The sequence below is a fragment of the Pongo pygmaeus genome, chromosome 18 (genome assembly GCF_028885625.2).
Source record: "Pongo pygmaeus isolate AG05252 chromosome 18, NHGRI_mPonPyg2-v2.0_pri, whole genome shotgun sequence".
Lineage (NCBI taxonomy): Eukaryota > Metazoa > Chordata > Mammalia > Primates > Hominidae > Pongo > Pongo pygmaeus.
The window spans coordinates 80,031,005-80,052,318 of NC_072391.2; the positions used below are offsets into that span (position 1 = coordinate 80,031,005).

At 42.5% G+C, this 21,314-nt stretch overlaps 1 protein-coding gene and 1 long non-coding RNA gene across 4 annotated transcripts in view; both read left to right on the top strand.

Moving 5' to 3' along the window:
- CDH13 (cadherin 13) overlaps positions 1-21,314 on the top strand; it is a 1,176,109-nt gene that overhangs the window by 141,550 nt on the left and 1,013,245 nt on the right. The window lies entirely within an intron of this gene.
- LOC129015398 (uncharacterized) overlaps positions 5,730-21,314 on the top strand; it is a 56,309-nt gene continuing 40,724 nt past the window's right edge. Inside the window, exon 1 of the long non-coding RNA XR_008494559.1 lies at positions 5,730-5,900. This is a non-coding gene — a long non-coding RNA (uncharacterized LOC129015398). The remainder of the gene's footprint in view (positions 5,901-21,314) is intronic.

Below are 21,314 nucleotides of genomic sequence, written 5' to 3' on the forward strand. Positions count from 1 at the left end.
CTGGTCTCTGTCTGTTCATATTCTGCCCTTCCTCTTGGGATCAGCTCCAATCCCAAACTTTTCCAAAGTCTGCATTGACTCCTTTGGGTTTCTGCGTGAGCTCTCTCTCCTTTGGACACTGGATTGCCATCCCATTAACTGCTGATGTTGTCGTCAGTGATCAGCTCCTCGTCATAAACTAAGGAAGAGTTAGGTGGGAGGACTGGCACTGAGGGTCCCTGTGCTCGCTTAGCTTTCCAGGGAGGGGCTAGACCACAGGTACTCTTCACCCCACGAGCCAAAAGGAGTGGATCTAGAGTGACCATTGCAAGGCCTCAAAGAGAAATGAAGAGTGAGGAGTGATGGGGAAAGAGCCAAGGGGACCATCCCTGAGTCATGGGCGTGCCTTGGGTTGAGGCTAAAGGTTCAAGAGGGAGGAAGTGAAGAAGGGAAGGAAACTGTCCGGAGTGATTGCTCTCATGTGGAAGAAGCCTAAACATGAAGTCATGAGAGATGCACCTTGTGGCTATTGGGAATGCTACACAGTCATGCAACATATGCCTAATTTTCTCAACTAAATTGCAAGTTGATGTCTTACTATTGACAGGAGTAAAGTTTCACAAGGTGTTTGTTTGTTTTGTTCCCTGCAGTGGCCTGATTGTGCAAGGTGCTAATAGATACTTGCTAGTTGATAATGATGCCTCTCACCTGGCCAATCATTTTAGCAATTAGTTTCATTGATATTGTGGGACTGGGCTTATTGCAGATTTGACTGAATTGACCATTTCAACCACTACAGCCTTTGCAGAATTTGTGTCTGTCAACCTGGCCTTCCCAAGGAAATGAAGGTTAGGCAATAAGGACTGTGTTCATTTTATTGCCATTTTACTACCACAGCATGGTAGCTTCCAGCTATTAATCCTCATGGTATAAGGGGCTTTTTATATCTTCAAAAATATGGTATAGTCTTGATCTCTCTTCTTGCTGCTCTGGAATTAAAATAGAAATCTTTATCCCTATCTCAAAATCTTTGGTGCAGGTTCGGAGAGCTGGGCTTCAGGATCATCCAGCCTAGTGCTTAGGTCTGTTTACAGCTCAGCAATATTTCCATTGGTTGAGGGATATTGTTCAGCAGCCACCGAACATCAGGCTCTGACCTCTTATTGTTTCTTTGCTGTCTAACCCAGCAGACCATCCTCAGTTAAGACCTACTCTGATTCAGCCTAGCAAAGAAGATCAGAAGCAATTCTGTGTCTGCAGGCTCCCTTTCACACCTTTAATATTTTGTATTTTGCAAACATTTTGAGTTAGTTAGCAGATCTCTTGCTTTCTCACGAGGGCTGGGCACAAATGTTCAAGAATACTCATTGTAATGGTATCTCTCTGATTAAAAAGACAGCTAGCAAGATTGAGATAGAACATCAAATTCTGAAACATCATTAGCAGGATTCTATTTTGGTTAGGTATAATCTTCTGTGAGGTCATCATGTTGTCTTCGATGAGTCTAACTATTTTATATCATTTAGATCGAAACAGACCCATCATGTCACAGGCAAATGGCTTTATCATAGTTAATTAACCCAACACCATGTAATAATCTCCCTGGCAATTATCCCTCACTAGTGCTTGAAAGCGTGCTGCAACAAATAAATCATCAAAGTTGCAGGTATACTTAAACTGTTATATGATGCTGTGGCAGAAGAATATTGACAAGTCACAGTGCAATCCTAATTATACTAAGAAAATGTAAATGGCTTCATCAAAAAAAGAAAGAGCCAGATGGCAGGTTTTATATACTGTATCCTCCTGTGTTAGAAAATGGGGTATTAAAAAGGCTTCATGCCCTCAGCATCAGGGAAGAAGAAGAAATAAAGGCTGATACCTGTCTCTTTATGGATGCCAAATTGAACCTCTAATTCTGGAGAATGGTAACATTGAAGAGGACATCAGTGGCCATTGACATTTATGTCTCCTGTTGCCACCCTACATATAAGTGAATGAATATTACCCAGGATGAATGCTACTTTTCTTATGATAGGAATTGATTGAGGAGGAGAGGAGCAATTCCATGATGCCCTAGATTTTACTTTATGTTGGCAAATGACAAATTATTCACAGAAAGACATGTACCCACCAGGTGGTAAATCAGTGTGTTTCCATTGACCTGGCTTTTCTAATGCATCAACAAGAACACATTTACCTGAATGCATTGCAATTAAAAAGCAAAATTCAATTGGAAACAATGGACTTAAACCTATGAAATGTGACAGCGTAAGTCAGAGAGGAAATTTGATTTCAATGGTGAGATTCACGAGCCCATGAATGCATGGTGCACACAGCACAGACAAAGATAACTGAACTGGATTTTCAATAAGCATAGAGTTCTAGATTTCCTTGTTCTGGAATTGTGTACTGTACCACCCAGCTGCTCTCCCCAGCTAATTTTGCCAGAGCTGGATGCCAGCCGACGCACAACTTTCTATGGCTTGGGAAGTTCTCCTTTGAGTCAGATTATTTAGTTAGCTCAGGCTGGTAACTGCCACAGAACATAGCTGTGATTTGGTCTTATTAGAAAACAAATTTGGAAAGTATTAGAGAATAGTGTTTTAATAGCAATGTTCTCCCTTGCTTTCCTTATTATTTCCTTTGTGTGTGTGTGTGTTTTTGTGCACATTGCACTGTTGTTACCCAACCAATAAAAAATTCTGTTTATTATAAAAGTAATTCTCCTTAATTAGAGAAAATTTGGAACATAAAAAAGGAAAAGGAAGAAAATTGCTGGAAGTTTGAAGTCCAATTATAATCGTTCTTAACATTTTAGTTATTTAGTCTTTTTCCTTTATGCATACATTTTGAAGTTGTTGGTTTAGTTTTTTTATAGTTTGACTCATCAAAAATCATATATTCACTGTCCTGCTTAAAAAATCATCATAAGTTTAATCTATATAGTTACATATTCAATCATTATGCTTTGAATTATATTGACATTCCATAGACAGATGTCATTTCATGATTTTTAAGCAGTCAATTTTCGATTACTGCATAATATTCTTCCGCTTAGAGATACATATTTTAGTTCAGTATTATTGTGGCACATTTATTTTCTATATTTCCTTTTTTTTTTTTCTTTTTTTTTTTCTTTCTAGAGACAGAGTCTCAGTCTGTTGCCCAAGCTGGAGTGCAGTGGCGTGATCTCAGCTCACTGCAACCTCCACCTCCCAAGTTCAAGCAATTTGCCTGCCTCAGCCTCCCAAGTAGCTGGGACTAAAAGCGCATGCTGCCATGTCCGGCTAATGTTTCGTATTTTAGTAGAGACGGGGTTTCACCACGTTGCCCAGGCTGGTCTTGAACTACTGAGCTCTGAGCTCAGGCAATCCCCCCACTTCGGCCTCCCAAAGTGCTAGGATTACAGCCGTGAGCCATGAGCCACCACGCCTGGCCCAATAGTTCCAATTTTTTGTGTGTATATTTTTAAAAAATTAAGTTGTGACTTTAGCATAAATTAAAATTTGTTTGACTATACTTCATAAACCCTTTTATATTATTTTATAATTTTTTTACAAACATAATTTTTAACAATGCATAACTTGTTTGTCACAAGTCAGACCCAGAATATTTAGCTCTTCCTTTGTGTTCATTCACTGAAATCAAGGTGCTTTCCAGTTTTTTACAATGATAAATAGTACTTTGACTTATCAATTAATTAAAATGTGTTATATGTCAATTATATATAAAGCACTGGGCTAAACTGGTTATCTGTGTACACAAACTTTCCAAGTTTGGGATTCTTTGCTTAGAAAGGATGTATTAAATTGGTACCATTGGACCCAATATGACTGGTGTTTGTGAGGGTCTAGATAGAGGCTGCTTAATAGCATTTGTAAAGGGCAGTTAATCTATTCTGCCATCAGCATTACAGCTCGCTTCACCACACCTGTGCACTCAACAACTCTTCCTCCCTGAAATTAGAGACAGTGGGGCAAAGGACATGGAGAAACGGAGGCTCAGAGAGTTTCAGTAACTTTCCCCAGTCCACCAGCTTGTATCAGAATCAGGATTTGAGCTCAGGTCTGTCCAACATTAGAATGCAAACTCTTAAGTGCTGCCTTGAGTTTGGTTTCCCAGAAGAAGGTCCTGGGATGAGAATTTGTGTGAAAGTGATGTATCAGAAACGTTGCTAGGAAAAATGTATAGGGATGTGGGAACTTAGTTTGGCAAGGGGGAGACTGAGCAAGGGTGTCGTCTCAAGTGAAGTCCCATTGAAGTAACTTTGGCCTCATCTTGCAGGGATACTGGGAATGATGTGATTTGCACTTCAGTGCTGGCCCCTTTGGGGCAAGGCAACTTGAGTATTTATACCTCTTGAACCACAAGTCCTTGGTTAAAGGCTGGTGGGATAGTGGGCAGGCAGGGGCACAAGTTGTCACATGCTTCTGTACTTCATGCGTACAGACAAAGCAGATCCATTAGCCTAGATGCAGCCTTTTGGAAAAAGACACAGATTCCCTTGATGTGCTGGTGTTGGTTAGCGATGGCTTAGAAGAGCTGGATGTTAAATTGTTAGGAATTTTGCAATCTGGTTGACCCCATTGATAGCTTGAAATCAGCCATGGTGAGAGTATCTACACCATGGAAATTGGCCAACATTACAAATTAGGGCTCCCTTCCCTCCACCCAGACATGTTTAGTAAATATTTACTGGCATGCTACCGCAGCTGCTGGCATTGGGGAATGGAAGCACACTGGGGGTCCCTGTGCACTAAAATGGCAAAGAAAACCTAGGGGATGTGGATGGGGCAGGGACAGCATCTGCTGCAGCACTCATGTATACCAGCTGCAGTGTGGTAGGAAACCTGCCCCTGCCCACACAGGCTGGGCAGAGCTGTGTGAGAAAAAGGGAACTGGTGAGAGGGAAGGGAACCTGCTGGATTTCAGAGCAAGGTCTCTCAACCTGAGGTGGCCTGGGTATGAGACATGCTAGGCAGAAAAAAACCTAGAAATAACTGAGATTAAAATAGCTAACTAAGCTACTGAATACTTGCACTGCCAGGCACTGAGCTAGATGCTTTACTTGGCTAATCTTCATAGGAGCCCTAGGAGGTAGATTTCATCATCATCATCCTCACTCTAATTATCATCATCATCTTTGTCATCCTTCTTCTACAGATGATAAAATTGAGATTTAGAGAAGTAAAGTAATATGTCTAACATCATAGTGGGAGGGCTGAGCTCTGAACCCATTCAATCTGACTCCAAATGCAAAGATTGAATAACTTTGACAGAATAGGTCCCACTTCCTATGGACTGAGTACACATGGTTGTGGGGGCATAGTTTGCTTCAGTGGCCATCAGGATGACCTGGGAGTAACCTAATTTTACGTGATTATAGGCTTAACCATCTGGTTATCAGGGAAAAAAAACCATGTAGAGAGGGCACAAGACCCCAGAATCAGTAGCTGGGCCTCCTGGTGTGGAAAGGATAGAACTTAAATCTCATCGAGGGATGGAGATCTGGATACACTCCTTTCGTCTCTCAGAATCAGCTCCAGGCTGGCCCAAAATAAAGGATACAGAGGCTGAGAAAGGCAGAACAAACCTGGGACATGGGGCTGAGCCAGCAGAATCATTAGCAGTCAGGCTGTGCGAATTCTTTTGTGGTAAGAGAGATAAATGTCCCTCTTGTTCTTTGCGGTTTCCTTTGCCATAAGAGCCACTGCTTTGTGAAAGTTCTTCCTTCCTTTCTCTGGCTTGCCCATCCCTGGATTGATGTAGTGGCCAGCAGAAAGGACATATGAAGGGTCTGGAAGTAGAAGGCTGCCACCCCTGCCCTGCTCCCACTTCTGGGCCCCCAGGGATCCCCTGACATAAACAGTCCTGCAGGAGGAAATAATAGGTGGACTTGTCCCTGTGACATAGTGGAGGTAGGTCTGGAAGTTTCCTTTGAACATTAGGTAGGTCTCAGCTTTGTATTTCAGGTGCTTTTGTCGTGTGTTTTATCCTGTTACAGTACAGTCTAGAGCTACCTTTCAAATGTCACCAATCTCCAATTCATTTTATATTTTCCTCTATGTATGTACATTTGTATGTATGTGTGTTCAGTTACCATTATGAAGTAACTGACCTGAAGCAAACTGAAAATAAATCTTGCCTTATGTTCCCAACATTGCATTTTTTTTTCTTTTTCTTAATTTATCTGTGAATATTGTTTTTCTTCTTTTTTTTTTTTCTTTTTTTGAGATGGAGTTTCATGCCGTCACCCAGGCTGGAGTGCAATTGCATGATCTCAGCTCACTGCAACCTCCGCCTCCCAGGTTCAAGCAATTCTCCTGCCTCAGCCTCCCAAGTAGCTGGGATTACAGCCACCCACGACCACCCCTGGCTGATTTTTTGTATTTTTGGTAGAGATGGGGTTTCACTATGTTGGCCAGGCTGGTCTCGATCTCCTGACCTCATGATCCACCTGCCTTGGCCTCACAAAGTGCTGGGACTACAGGAGTAAGACACCATGCCCGGCCAATGTTATTCTTCTTTATACCTAATTACTCATCATTGGAGTTCTCTTTAAAAAAAAATGTGCTTCCCTAATTAGTTGCCAACAGAGAGGCTACATCATAGTGGTTAAGAATATAGGCTGTTTTCCCTTGACTGAAGCAGTGATTTAAAAAAAAAAAATAAGAAAGAATATAGGCTCTGGTGTCATACTGCCTGGGTTGGAGACCCAGCTCTTCGATTTACATCTGTATGACTTCAGTTCATTTTTTTTTTTTCATTTTTACATGGCTTGGTTTCCCCATCTGTAAATTGTGGATACTTACAGTAGCTATCTCATAGGTTATTGTGAGAAATAAGTGAGTCTGTATGTGTGAAGCCCATAGAAATATACATGACACAGAGGAAGCACTACCTAGTGTCAGGATCTACCACTGTGTATTCTTTAGGAGGTTTCAATCTTGACCTTCGGAAAAAGAATTCTTTCATTCAACAAGCATTTATTGAACATTTTCTTTGTGCTCATCTCTGTGCTATGTCCTTTCATATAGATTTTATCTGACATAACTTAATTTTTACCATCACCCTGTGTTAAAGTTATGGTGTTCCTTTTCTAGGGTTTAAATTCTGGAAATGCTGTGTGCTCACTGTATCCACCAGGATAGGTGAAGCTCTGCTGCATTCATGAACAGTCACAGATCTCAGAGCCTGTAAGCGGGTTTAGTTCTCCTTCATGAGAAGCCCCCTGGTCAGGGTGTGTTCCTGCACCTGGTGGGGCAGCATGGTGGGCTATCTCCTCCTGTGGCTCCTCTGTTACCAAACAAGCTCTTCCTATAGCTGCAGCTGAGGAATAAAAATGCTGGAGAATCCTGGTGGTTAAATGCTTTGACTTGGAAAGAAAATGGATCAGTTCTACCTACAGCCCAGTAGCAAGATTGGGTTGCAGACTCTACCTAATGGCCCTAGAGACTGTAATCGTCCCACATGCTGGAAGGAGAGTAGAATAGGATATGGTGAACAGGAGATGTCTCTACCACTCACTTGGGACTGTGAGCACCTGTTTATACCTCGGCTGTCTTATCTGTGAAATGAGGATGACAGTTGTACCTACTGCATATAGTTGTGATAGAGTGAATAGATAAATGCATGTAAAGCTCTTAGCACACTATATGGCACTCAGAAAATAGTCAAAATGGGGTCACTGTAATCATGATATACAAGAAAGTCAGCGGAGCCTCCTAATACAGTAAAGTAACCATTGTTTTGAATAATCATGTGTGGATATCAAGTCTAGTTATATTACTTACCAGCTGTATGTATGAGCTTGGGGAAGTTATTTACCTTCTCTGACTTTTACTTTTCTCATATGTAAAATGGTGTGGGATCACACTCACCCCATAGGCTGTATCACGAGTTAAATCGCTAACATTTATTGACACCTTGGAAAGATGAGCTAAGCGTTTAAAACCTGTTGGCTCATTTATCTCTATGTCAATGCTATGGGAGAGGTACTCTGTTATCCCCCATTTTATAGCGGAGGAAACTAAGCCTCAGAGAGGTTAAGTAATGTACCCAGGCTTCTCTAACTGCTAAGTGGTAGAGCAAAAAGTGAAACCCAGGCATTTTGTCTTCTCAATTAATGATCTTAACTAATACGCATTACAGCCTCCCTGAGATCAGTTGGGTAAAGCTCTGAGCACAGGGCCAGGCACAGTGTACATCCTTGCAAAAATATTAATTTGCCTCGGTGCATGGTGAGGGAAATATCCTTTGTCCTATTCTGAAACTCTACTCAGGATGCATAATGATGGCTCTTTTTTTGTGAATGGATAGAAGTATGAAAGGAGCAGTAAGGGCACTATCAGGCTGCATGCAGTGGCTCACACCTGCAATCCCAGCACTTTGGAAAGCTGAGGCCAGCAGATCACTTGAGGCCAGGAGTTCAAGACCAGTGTGGCCAACGTGGCAAAACACTCTCTCTCCTAAAATACAAAAATTAGCCAAGCATAGTGGTGCATGCCTGTAATCCTAGCTACTTGGGTGGGTGAGGCATGAGAATTGCTTGAACCCAGGAGGCAGAGGTTGCAGTGAGCCATGATTGTGCCACTGCACTCCAGCTTGGGTAACAGAGCAAGACTGTCGAAGAAAGGAAGGAAGGGATTAAGGAAGGGAGGGAGGGAGTAGAGGGAAGAAAAAGAAGGAAGGAAGGAAGGGAAGAAAAGGAAGGAAGAAAAGAAGGAGAGAAAAGAAAAGGCATTATCTATGCCATATGCTTTTGTGAGACTATCAAGGCTTGCATGCAAAAATACCCAGTGCAGAGTTGGTGGTCAATTAGCTGGAGTGCTTTATTATTTTTAATAATCAGCCATGCTTAGTGGGAGTCTCTGAATCTGTAGTTATGACTGTAGTAAATGGGACACAAAGGGAGCAGCTGGACATATCGGCAAGTATTATAATGTGCAGACAACCTGCAAATATGAACCTTCTTTTTAAATAAGAATCTCAGTACTGTCACTATTTGTTTTAGGAAGTGCTGGTTTTAACTGAATGAGGAAGTTAAATGCATGTTCTGTTTTCTGTTTTCATTGCACCTACATGGGTTGACTATGGGTTCGGTTTTCTCTCCAGATTAAACACCTAGTACTTAATGGGGGAACCACCTTGGAAAAGCAGAACTGATTTGAGGTGGCTTCATCCCTCTCTTCTCCCACCAGAAATAGATGGGAGCTTCCACTTCAACCTGGGGTGAAGACAGAAAACAAGGTGTCCCAGCATTTTGCACAGAAACAAAGCCCTGGAAATTCTGGTGGAAGCTAGACATTCAGAGTCATCAAGCTAACAGTCAGTTCCTGCTATGTGCCAGACACTATGCTTTTCACAGACATCTCATTTACATTTCCCAGAACATCAGGCTAGAGTGCAGTGACGTGATGCAATCATAGTTTGCTGCAGCCTTGAACTCCTGAATTCAAATGATCCTCCTGCCTCAGCCTCCCAGGTAGCTAGGACTACAGACATATACTACCACACCTGGCTGAGTTTGTTTATTTATTTATTTATTTTGTAGCAATAACATTTCACTGTGTTACCCAGAGTGGTCTCCAACTCCTGGCCTCAAGCAATCCTCTCACCTCCACTTTCCAAAGTGCTAGGATTAAAGGCATGAGCCACCTTGCCCAAAAATTAAGATTCTTGTAGCTGCTTTGTAGAAGATGAACTGAGGATCAAGAAGGTGAGAATTGATGTGAGTCAGATAGTGAATATGCTGTAGAAAACCAAACCCAGTTCCCTTGAGGACTTGGAATTTGGCATCAATATTGTCACAGGGCTTTAATTTTGCTTAACTCCACATTGTGGTCTTTGTGAATGGTGCCTCCAAGAGTTGTGCCCCTGGGTGGGCCTGAGCTGAAACATCAAGTAGATGCAATAGGCCTTGTCTTTTGTGATAGTTCTGTACCATGGTCTATAATATATCTGTATTAGTAATCTATGGTTACATGACAAATCACCCAAAAACTTAGCAGCTTAAAACCATATTTATTATTCCACAATTTCTGTGCAGCAAGAATATGGGTGCAGCTTAGCTGGGTCTTTGGGCCATAATCAAGGCTAAAATGAAGGTGTCAACTGAGGCAGCAGTCATCCTAAGACTTGACTGGGCATGGGTTGGCTCCTGAGCTCATTCATAGGATTGCTGGCAGGATTCTGCTTTTTCAGGCTGCTGGACTGAGGGCTTTGCTTCCTTGCTGGCTATTGGTTGGAAGAACCCCTTAATTCCTTGCCTTATGGACATCTCCAGAGGGAATCTTACAACAGGACAACTGGATTCATCAGAGAAAATAGGTGAGAAGAGCCATAAAGCCAGAGGGCCAAGAAAACAGAGGCCACAGTTTTTGATAACAGTCATAGAAGAGATGCCCTGCCACTTTTGTTGCCTTCTATGCTTTAGAAGCGAGTCAGTAAGTCCACCCCACACTCAGTGGAGGGAATTACACAAGGACATGCATATGAGGAGGCAGGGTTCACTGGGAGCCAGACACTGCCTACTACAAGAGCTGTGATTATTTTAATGCAAAATGATGGGTCAAATTCTTTTTATTGGGTAGAATTGTCTCTCCAGAAAAATCTCTTTTGACTTGAATATTCATGCATGCTCTGGTACCTCTCTTTCTGTGGTAAGGACATTCCAGTTTGAAAAACTGAGGATATTTGTCAAGTTGTGCTGGTTTAGAAATACTCCCTCTCTTTCAAATAACTTTGCATCCACCTGCATTGACCCATGATGTTGAATCTAATTTTATTACAGAGTTTTGGGTGGTGGGGGCATTTCCACGTTGCTGCTATGTACTTTCTATACAAATAAGTGTTGACCTTTGAAGTAGTCTCCCTGGAATAGAAGGTTTTAAACTCATTGATGATGCAAACTTTGCTTAAGACCTTGTTGTAGCTTCTCTTTGGGAATGGCCTTTGGAATCACATCCAAAAAAAAAAAAAAAAAAAAAAAGGTCTGCCTTATCTATTCTCACTACACAGCATTTATTAGATATGGCTGGCAGGGAGACATCTCCTTCCTCAGTGATTGTTATTCTATGCATTTTCTTCCTAAAACTAGTAGATTTGAACTCAGACCTATCTAGAGCCCTCATTATGAACAACAGCTTTAAAGCACACAAGGCAGTAGGAACCCCTATTTAATCATTTACAGACAAAACATGGCAAAGACCACCACCTCCTTCCTTAATTCCATGGTGGATTTAAAATGCTTAGATTAGCTGAGTCTTAGGAACTGAAGTATCCTTGGTCTTTCATTTGTGATAATTTTAAATACAAGTGTTGGTCTTAAGAAAGGAAATGATCAGGAATTAGCCCTGGAGCCTGCTGTGTATATTAAATCAATCTCAGATGGGAGAATTGAGATCCCAGAAAGCAAAGAAATGGCTGGACTTATAGCAGAGAGGAAAGTTAACCTAGAAGTGTAAAGTTAGAGTGGGAGGGAGAAGGGTAAAGCTTGAGTAATGAGTCCACTGGAAACCTATTTTTTAAATGTAATAAATATGTAAGTAGCAGTTACTGTATGTGAGATATCCTTCTAAGTGCTTGACAGATTTACTCCTTAGAAGATAAGTACTATTTTCCCCATTTTCTAGATGAGAAAACCGAGGTACAGGGAAGTTGAGGGACATGTCCAAGATCACACAGATAGTAGGCAATCCAGCTTCAGAATCTGTGGTCTCTACCGGTGCACTTTGTCGCTTCACAGAACTATCCAACCAGAAAGAGCACAGGCCACTTTGAGAATTTCTGTGCAGGTCCAAGCATCCACATTAAATCAGGGCTGCTAACACAACAATTCTCTGATGTCCTGTAGAAAACATTCTTATTCCCTTGGGACAAGAGCAATCTCTGAACTCAGTTGTGCAAAAGAGAGGGTCTGGGAGTGAACCAAGAGGGATGGTCAGTGGTTCCAAGGGGCAGAGCTGGAGAAGGCAAAGGAGAGGGGCCAGGAGAGAATGCCAGGAAAAACCAGAAGAAAGATTTAAACAAACCTCGTAATTTACCCGTAACCGACAGCTCTCCTTGGATAGTGTATCTGGGCACTCTGTTCCACCAGAACGAGATTGTTGGAGTTGTTTCAACAGAGGAATGCAGAGCTTGAGTGTGTCTGTGCTGTGTGAATATACCTTTGTATATCTGTGTAGCAGACAGTGGTAGAAAGATTTTGGAAGTCGAGGGAGATGATTGAAGTAGAGGGAAAGGCGGGAGGTCATGGCTTTCATAGTATTTTGTCACAGAGGTGACTTTGACAACCCCTGAGAATTGATCAGTCCCCCAAGAAGTCAAATACATCTGCACATGTGTATCATGTTACTGCATCTTACCTTGACAGGTACACTTTAGGGGATGCAGTCTCTGCCCTTTTGTGCCAGGAGCGAATCAATTTTGCCCGTGATTTCAGGTAAACAGGTGATTTCGCTAAACAAAACAAGCACAGCTGAAATCTGTGACTTAAATCAAGCAACGGTGTCTGCAATAGTCTCATTACAGAGACTTCTGCTCCCTTCTCACTTGTAGGAATGGGGGTGGGGAAAGGTCAGGACTATATATTTAAGAAAAAACCCACATATGCAGACCCACAAGTGGTTACAACAAAATTGGTTTACTTGAAAGCTCTGTGTCCACTCTCCCTACAAAAATTCAAGTAAGAACCTGGGATTCAAGGAGGTGGAAGAGTTTTCTCTCCTTGCCAATCTGTCCCTTGCTCTCTGCTAAAGGGTGCAGCAAACAGGGTAGAAATGACTGCATGGGACCAGAGGATATAAATATTCAGTCATGACAGTCCCCAAAGGATAAATGACAGCAGCCCATGCAACGTGCCTTCTGCACATTTTCAACTGACTCTTCCCCTCTGCACCCAAGTTGACATGTTAGTAAATTGATTCCAGGTGATGCTGACATTTTGTAATTATCACTATCTATAATTTTCATCTTATCCCATTTAATATTTTGATCATTTAAAATAGAGTAGCATACCTAATAGTGGTCATTAGTTTAGCTCAAGGGAAGATTCATGGTTTAATAAACTTAAATTAGAAATAACTTACTAAAATTACAATTGGCATGATTAGCTAATTTTTTAAATAAAATATAACAAACAGAGTGACTTTACCCATGCTGACAGCTTTTTTCTTTCACACTGGTTCATTGTTCTGTTGTTATCTTGGAGGAAGAAAAGACATCTATAACACAATAGTTGTAATAAAAACTGTAATAACCCGATAGACAAAAACAAGGGTTATATTTCATTCTACATTTGACAGTAGCTGAGTAGTGTACTTTTTCTTATTTTCTGACTGGACTGGAGGGAGGAAATCACTGTGACTTTGAAACAGGGTCAGATTTGGGGTAGCTGCCCTCTTCTCCTGCTGTCTGGAGAGACTGTGAGGTTGCCTGAAAGGCAGTGGGATCTAGGCTTGACTTCCTTATTTCCCTAGGCATTGACTTTTTTTTAAGCGTATCTTCTGAAGTTTGCCTCTAGGTTCACTTGAGGTATCATTTCTGAAGAATAAAAGTGGCAGTTTTAATATGCAGGCAATTTTTTAAAACAATGAAATAGAGATGTGATTATTGCCAGGGCAAGGCTGTTAGGTTGCACAGGGAAACATTATACCAACTGGCCTATAGCTTGAAATTACAGCATTCTCTGTATTCATCCAGCTTTAGGGAAATGCAGACCACAAGGGTCCCGCCCACTGTTCTGCTTGCTGGTGGTTCAGGTTTTGTGAACTTATTCAAGGGCTTGGTAGTTGAATGCTATCTTAATGGAAATAAGCTTTTTTGTTGTGTACATTGGCAACTTGATGGCTAAGGTCATTCTCCATCCATTTGTCTAGCTACCCACACGCCTATACATCCATCTACCCATCTATCCACCCACTCACCCATCGATTCACCTATCCATCCACCCACCTATTTATCTATCATCCATCCATCCACCCACCTACCCACTTATTCACCAATCCACCTATTAATCTATCCATCTACCCATCCATTCACCTATTCATCTACCTATCAGTCCATCTATCTATTCAACCTTTCACATACCCACCCACTCACCTCCCCTCTCATCCATCAATATAGCCTTATATCCATCCACTTAACCACTCATACTTAAACAAAAATCAGTTGGCAAAACTGTAAGCATTGGTAATAAAGAGGCACATAAGTCGCAGTTCTGTCCTTAAAGAGCTTAGGATCTAGTACAGGAGTATATGTAAACCAAAAATTACACAACAGTGTGCTCACTGCACCTACAGAGAACCGTGCCATGTTGCTGTGGGAACTCTAAAGAAAGAATGGTTTACTGTGTCTGAAGGAGTCAAAGAAGGAGGCACACATGTGAACCTAAATGTCATATGTGGTAAAAGTGGAAGTAACCAGCCAGGGGTGAGGAACACAACCGCAGGAAATTAATCAGCCAATGAATATTCAGACTTGAAGTTCCTCCTAAAGTGCCCATGTGTTGTTTGGTAGAAATATGGATATGTAGGAGCGGGCCTCTACCAGGGTGCAGAACATATAGTGGTATTATTAGGGCACCAGGCAGGAGATGAAGTAGGGGCTCAGAAAGCCAATCACAAGAACCGGGATTCAGGGTGGGCCTGTGATTTTGAATGGAAGAAAGGAGAAAAGAATAAACAAATGGGCTGGGCACAGTGGCTCACCCCTGTAATCCCAGCACTTTGGGAGGCTGAGGTGGCTGGATCTCGAGGTCAGGAGTTTGAGACCAGCCTGGCCAACATGGTGAAACTCTGTCTTTACTAAAAATACAAACATTAGCCAGGCGTGGAGGCGTGTGCCTGTAATCCTAGCTACTGGGGAGGCTGAGGCAGGACAGTTGCTTGAACTCAGCAGGCGGAGGTTGCAGTGAGCCAAGATGGTACCACTGCACTCCAGCCTGGGCGACAGTGCCAGACTCCATCTCAAAAAAAAAAAAATAATAGTAATAATAAATGGATGCATGAACAAGTGCATAATAGGTAGATAAATACATCTTAGGAGACAGATCAAAATGCAGACTTGAATTTAATTGGCACAGACACTTAACTATGCATTTTGACATCTTTGACCAAGACCAAAATGCCAACAGCAAAAGCAGCTTCACGACCAAGCACATGCTGGAATCCGGCCTTCTGTCTGCCTTACTCCTGCTGCTGGTGAAACTGCAGGAATCCTGACAGGAGCAAGCTGCCTTTCAGCTCCAAGTTCCTGGCACTAAGCTCTGCGCAGGGGCCTGGGCGAGGTCTTTATGACTTTCCAGAGGCTTCCAGGTCTCTATTGAAATGCAGCAGCTGTTACTAGGGGCAACTCTACTTCCCAAACAAGAACATAGACTTTGTGGAGCTTTCCCAGGTGCTGTGAACCCAGCATTGCCAAACAATGCCTGGGACGCACACCGTCTCCTTCCCCCATGGAGTTTAAATAGATCGGAAGCAAATGCTTGTTGACAACAGGTGTGGCTCAATGTGAGCAAACGTTCCATTCCGTTATTGCAGGGTTGGCACCAAGGGACATTTCCTGTGAAAGAAACAGGCTTCCAGGAGCATGAGCAATCCATACTCATAGCCAGACCTGCTCAGCAACTCCCCTTTAGGGCCAAAGACCTCAAAGCTCCGTGAGCAGGTTCTCCTAATAAATGCAGAAGTTTCCACAGCCCAAGCAAGGCTAGCAGGGAGGGGAGGGCTCCTTGGCCACAAAGCTCCAACCAGCCAACTGATCAGGCTTTCTGTGTTGATGGAAGTGGCTGCATCATCATTAACTCAGCTAGATTAACTTGTTCAGCAGAAGCTTGCAGAGCTGTGTGAGCCTGCCTTCCACCTCAGCTTCAATTAAAGAGATTGGGCTGCAAGGACACAGAGAGGCGAGCCCCAGGAGGTGGGGTCCCAGTCCTGAGATTAGTGACAGTAGCCCTGAGGATGTAGAGAAAAACTTTTTACTCCTTTGAAAAATGTGTTCAGTGATTCTTTTCCTCCCTGAGCTGTCTTGGAGCCAAAGTGAGTTCTGCACTGAACTAAATGGAATTGCTTGCTCAATGCGATTCTAATTTCAGTGAGAGGACTTCTAGGCTACATATGTATTGCTTTGGGAAGTCCTCCCTTCCTAGGCAAGGACTTCACACCTAGGATTTGATGTAGAATTACTAGGGCAGTATGTAAGAACAGAGAACAGAGGCAGCGGCAGGCTTCTGACAAGGGAATACTGGTAATCAGGCTCTCTGCATAACTTTTGGAGATTTGGAGGTGGAGTTAGTGGAGGGAAAGAAAGAAATGGAGATAAATAGAAAAAGAAAAAAATACTAATGTCTTCACAATACTTAATGTTGGAAATTCAATTTGTCTTTTTCTTCTACCTCCGCAGGTTCTACATGTGCCTGGAGGTGTGTGTGGCTGGGCAATTATCCTTTTTCACTCTTGCCCAATGCTTGTTTTGAATACGAATGTATTAGTTCAGATGGGCCAAGTTGCAGTAAAAAAAATCCACCCCCAAATTTCAGTGGTTTAACAGAACAGATGTTTTTATCCTGCTTACCCAACAGCTCTAGAGCAGCAGTTCCAGTCTGAGCGTTTCTTCTATGAAGTTGCTCAGAAACTCAGGCTGATGGGTGACCCTGCCATTTTCAACATCTGGTCTTCAAAGTGACCTTAGACGTTGACATCCCTGTCAGCCAGAATGCAGAAGTATCACGGCGCAGCATGTGGGAGAGGTTCTTATGGACTGTGCCTGGAAGTGGCAGACGTCGTCCCCATCACTTGGTCAAATGACCACACCTACCAGCAAGGGCAATGAGGAAATGTGGTCCAGCTGTGTGTGCACAGGAAGAAGGGACAGCGAATGCTCTCCCCCACACCCTGCTTTCAGGGTTTATCCTTGTCATTTATTGAGGGCTTGCTATGTGCCCTACATTTATTGTCATTTATTGAGAGCCTGCTGTGTACCCTACCTTGTCCTAGGAGCTGAGGATACAGCTGTCCACAGAATACCCACGGTCCTCGCCCACACATGGTTAGAACCTCGCGAGGGAAGAAGAAGCATTAATACCTCATTATAAAATTGATTAATTATGCTTTGGATAAGGGTCATAGGGGAAAACTTCAGGGCACCATGAGAGCTGGTAACTCTACGGTGAGGTGAAGGGGAAGTAGAGGAGGTTTCTGGCAAGAAGTGACATTCAAACTGGTGACGAGAAAGCGAAACAGACTTAACCAGGCAGACGCACAGCAGGGTGGCATTTTAGGAAGAGGGAGCAGCAGCTGAAAAGTCCTTAGGCAGATAAGAATTTTAGACATTTTGGACCCTTCTCCCCAAAGGGCAGCGAGGCTGATGCATGTTGAAGAGGCCAGAGAGCACCTTGAAATGAGACAGGAGAGCTGCTCCGGGCTGAGATGGAAGTCATCTTCCTGAACTCAGAGAGTTAGGGCTACTCCTTAGCAGCAATGGGGGCCCGCTCACGGGGGTAAGAAAGAATGTAGCATGATCAGCTGTGCATGTCAAAAATCTGCTCTGCCTAATGAAGTCTGAAGGAGGGAGGGTATTGCAGTCTTTCAGGGGAGAGATGGGGGCTTGCGTTCGGGGCTGACAGTTGAAATGGAGAGACATAAGATAGATTGTTGAAATAGGAAGGGGAAGACATGAGACTCTCTTATTTAGATATGGGTTGGAAAGGCTGCCTACGAGTCCCAGGTATGCAGGCCTGGCACTTGGCTCATTTGAAAGAGAGACAACTAAGCCATAACTTGTTTATCCTTTTCCTCTGCAGTTTTATGGCCTTCTTGACTTCAGGCCTATTTAATAAAATGCAGCTCTTTAAAATGGATGTTCAGTGGAGCTCAAATTCACCCTCAATGTGCACTTCTGCAGACTTTGATTAGTATGCATAATAGAGCAGCACACCTGATGTCCACAGCAGGCAGTTCTAACGCCGGTGGAGAGAGGTACAAGATAAATCACTCCAAGTAAATGACTAATTAATCATGCTCTTGATTTTAATAACATATACCGTCTGGCTCAAGATTTGTCTGTCTATAATCTTGCATTCTATTCTAGAGATTTGATAATCAGTAAAACCACCCATGGATTCCTAATTGAGGACAATTTCTTTCCTTTCTTTTAGAAAACTTAGGAATCAAAGTGTATTCCAGTAACTGCATGGAAGGGGCTGGAGGGAGTAGGTTATTGTTATATATAAAGTTTTGGTGCCGCAAAAGAAATAGCACTCGAATATAAAGTGTGCTTTTTAATTCTCAGCAAGGCAAGTTACTTCTATATAGAAGGGTACGCCCTTACAGATGGAACTATGGTGAGCGCACATTTGGACAAGAGAGGGGAAGGGGTTCTTATCGCTGATGCACGTGGCCCCTGCTGCTGTGTTGTTCCTCTGTTGGCTAGGGTTAGACTGCACAGGCTAAAGTAATTCAGACTGGAGAATTTAAAGAGAATGATGGAGTGAGTGCTTTGGCAGGAGTCAAGGCAGAGGAGGTAGCAAGTAATCTGAATGAGTTAGGGTGGAGCAAGTGATCAGAATGAGTTAGGGTGGAGCAAGTGATCAGAATGAGTTAGGGTGGAGTAGGTAATGGAAAAAGGTTGCTTTACGAGGAAGTTAAGTTTAGAAGTAGAAGGCAAAGAATTGAACGTACTGACATATTCTTTGAAAAGAAATTTAGAAGTCATATCTTACAGTTATGGTTTGATTTTTTTTAAATCTTAAAACCATCATAGATATTTCAGGATAATTTATGGGACAAAATGGACACTATCCCACTGAAAACGTGTAAAATCACTTCCAAAAATATCTATGCCAGAGGGCTTACTTGCAATGATTCTTTGATCCTCCAAATCAGAAAACAGTTTTTTTTTCTATAGTCTCATCTATGCCTTTTTTGTTTTTCTTCTTCTTTTGTGTGTGTGTGTGTGTGTGTGTGTTTTATTATACTTTAAGTTCTAGGGTACATATGCACAACGTGCAGGTTTTTTATATATGTATACATGTGCCATGTTGGTGTGCTGCACCCGTTAACTCATCATTTACATTAGGTATATCTCCTAATGCTATCCCTCCCCCCTCCCCCCACCCCATAACAGGCCCCATTGTGTGATGTTCTCCACCCTGTGTCCAAGTTTTCTCATTGTTCAATTCCCACCTATGAGTGAGAACATGTGGTGTTTGGTTTTCTGTCCTTGTAATCGTTTGCTCAGAATGATGGTTTCCAGCTTCATTCATGTCCCTACAAAGGTCATGAACTCATCCTTTTTTATGGCTGCATAGTATTCCATGGTGTATATGTGCCACATAGAAAACAGTTGTTTTTAAGGGTATTGGACAAGGGTCATGACTGCTTAGCAAGGAAGCATCCTCTACTTGTGCATGGCTTCAAACGCTTCTAAATTAACAGGAGTATGAACCATCTGAGGATTCACAGTTTCTAGTGAGTCTTGGCTCTACTTATTTGAAATGGATAGCCTCATAAAATAACATATAATTCACCTATAAAATACTCTTTTATCTCATAAGACAAAATGAATCCATGGTCTTATTATGAAAGACTGTTTTCCATTGGGGCTGGTCTCAGGCTAGGCAAGGTGAGTATCTGTAGGTGGAATTCTCCTGGGAACAGATGCTCTAAACTTTTTAAATAATTGGTTTGACTTCTTCACCGTGTCCATGTATATAGCTGAGCATGGCCAATCTACTGGTGTGTATTATGCTGTCAAAAAACAAACAACTTTCCCTAACAAAACAAACAATATCTCAAACAGCAGAGCATATGTCCTGGGGGGTAAACAGAAAACTTGTCCCATTTGACTCATTTCATTATTTGGAAGAAATTTCCATCGCAGAAGGCGGATGTGGGTGGACTGATACCAGATAATAGAGAAATTCTGAGTATTTACTGTGTGCAAAAAAATGCTGCATTGGGGGGCTTTAATCAGAAATCCATGAAAAATAGTGTAAGTACAATTTATCGAGCATTTATTGTATGCTAGACGTATGCATCACCTCACTTCAGAATTAGCCTATGAAGTAGAATTATTATTGTCCTAAATGGACAGGTGAGACATAGGTTGCCCAGAGAGGTGAAGGGGCTTTCACAGGGTCTCACAACCAGTGGGAAAAGGCTGGACCCAATCCCAAATTAGGCTCATTAATCATGCTCTTGATTTCAATAACAATTTTGTTTGTTTTTTCTTTAGAAAAGTTACGAATTAAGTTGTATTCCACTGACTGTATGGAGGGGGGTGAAGGGAGGAGGTGTGTGTGTGTGTGTGTGTGTGTGTGTGTGTGTGTGTGTTATCTCAAAAGCCATCATACATCTTTCAGGAGAGTTTGAAAATTATAGTCTGAAAATCCAAAGGCTGACTCACAACTCCTGTGCTGTACCTAGGATACAGTAAGTAGGAGGATGGTGTCACTGTGTCCTCCCTTCTGTCCTGAAGCATTCCGTGGCTACACACCATTCATAAGATTTAAAATCATCTTCAAGAAGCGCCCTGTTGGAATAATAAGTCAGTGCTCTCTGAAGACTATAACCAAATATAATTTGCCACATAAACATGAAATGTGTGTCCAAGAAACTAGTAGGAATGCATCTAGGAACCCAAGTGTCTCCTTCCTAGAGAGAGAGGAAAAAAACAAAGTGAGGATGGTCCTCTGCACATGCGTTTTATATTTTGTTCTCAAATCCTGCAGTCTTGACTTGACATGGGATGGTTCTCCACGTAGCCGCATAAGCTCATTACTGCCCGTTACATCTGCCTGTACCTCCAGCAGGTGCCCAGAGATGGCTGAGTCCCAAGAGCCATGCAGGCCTCCTGGACGACCTCCCTGATGTGGTCCACGTGACTCTTATCAGGTATCATGGCCTTGGCACATGTTGTGCATTTTCCAGCGTCACTCTGAAGACCCTCCCTCCATGAGTTCACCATTGCTGGTCTTTAACTCTCAGCTTAGGGAATCAGACAGAATTAGTTCTTTGTGTTATTAACCGGAGGAACACTTACATTTTCTGACAACTCTAATCTTGGAGCTCAGGGAATAGCACAGAGCATTTGCATGAAATTACCCCTCGTTCTATCTATAGGCCTAACAGCCAGCGTTTGTGAATTTGGCAGAAGCCAGCAGATCTCACAGTGAGTGTCTTCCTCTCCTGCCAGGATCTTTGGAACAAGGTGTTTAGAGTGCCGCGTGACAAAGAGCTGGACAGATCCTGGGATGTGGAGCCCAGGTGATGTTATTTGCATCCAATTAAAGAAGCAGGAATGGGTAGCATAATTCACATGCATGACTCTTAATG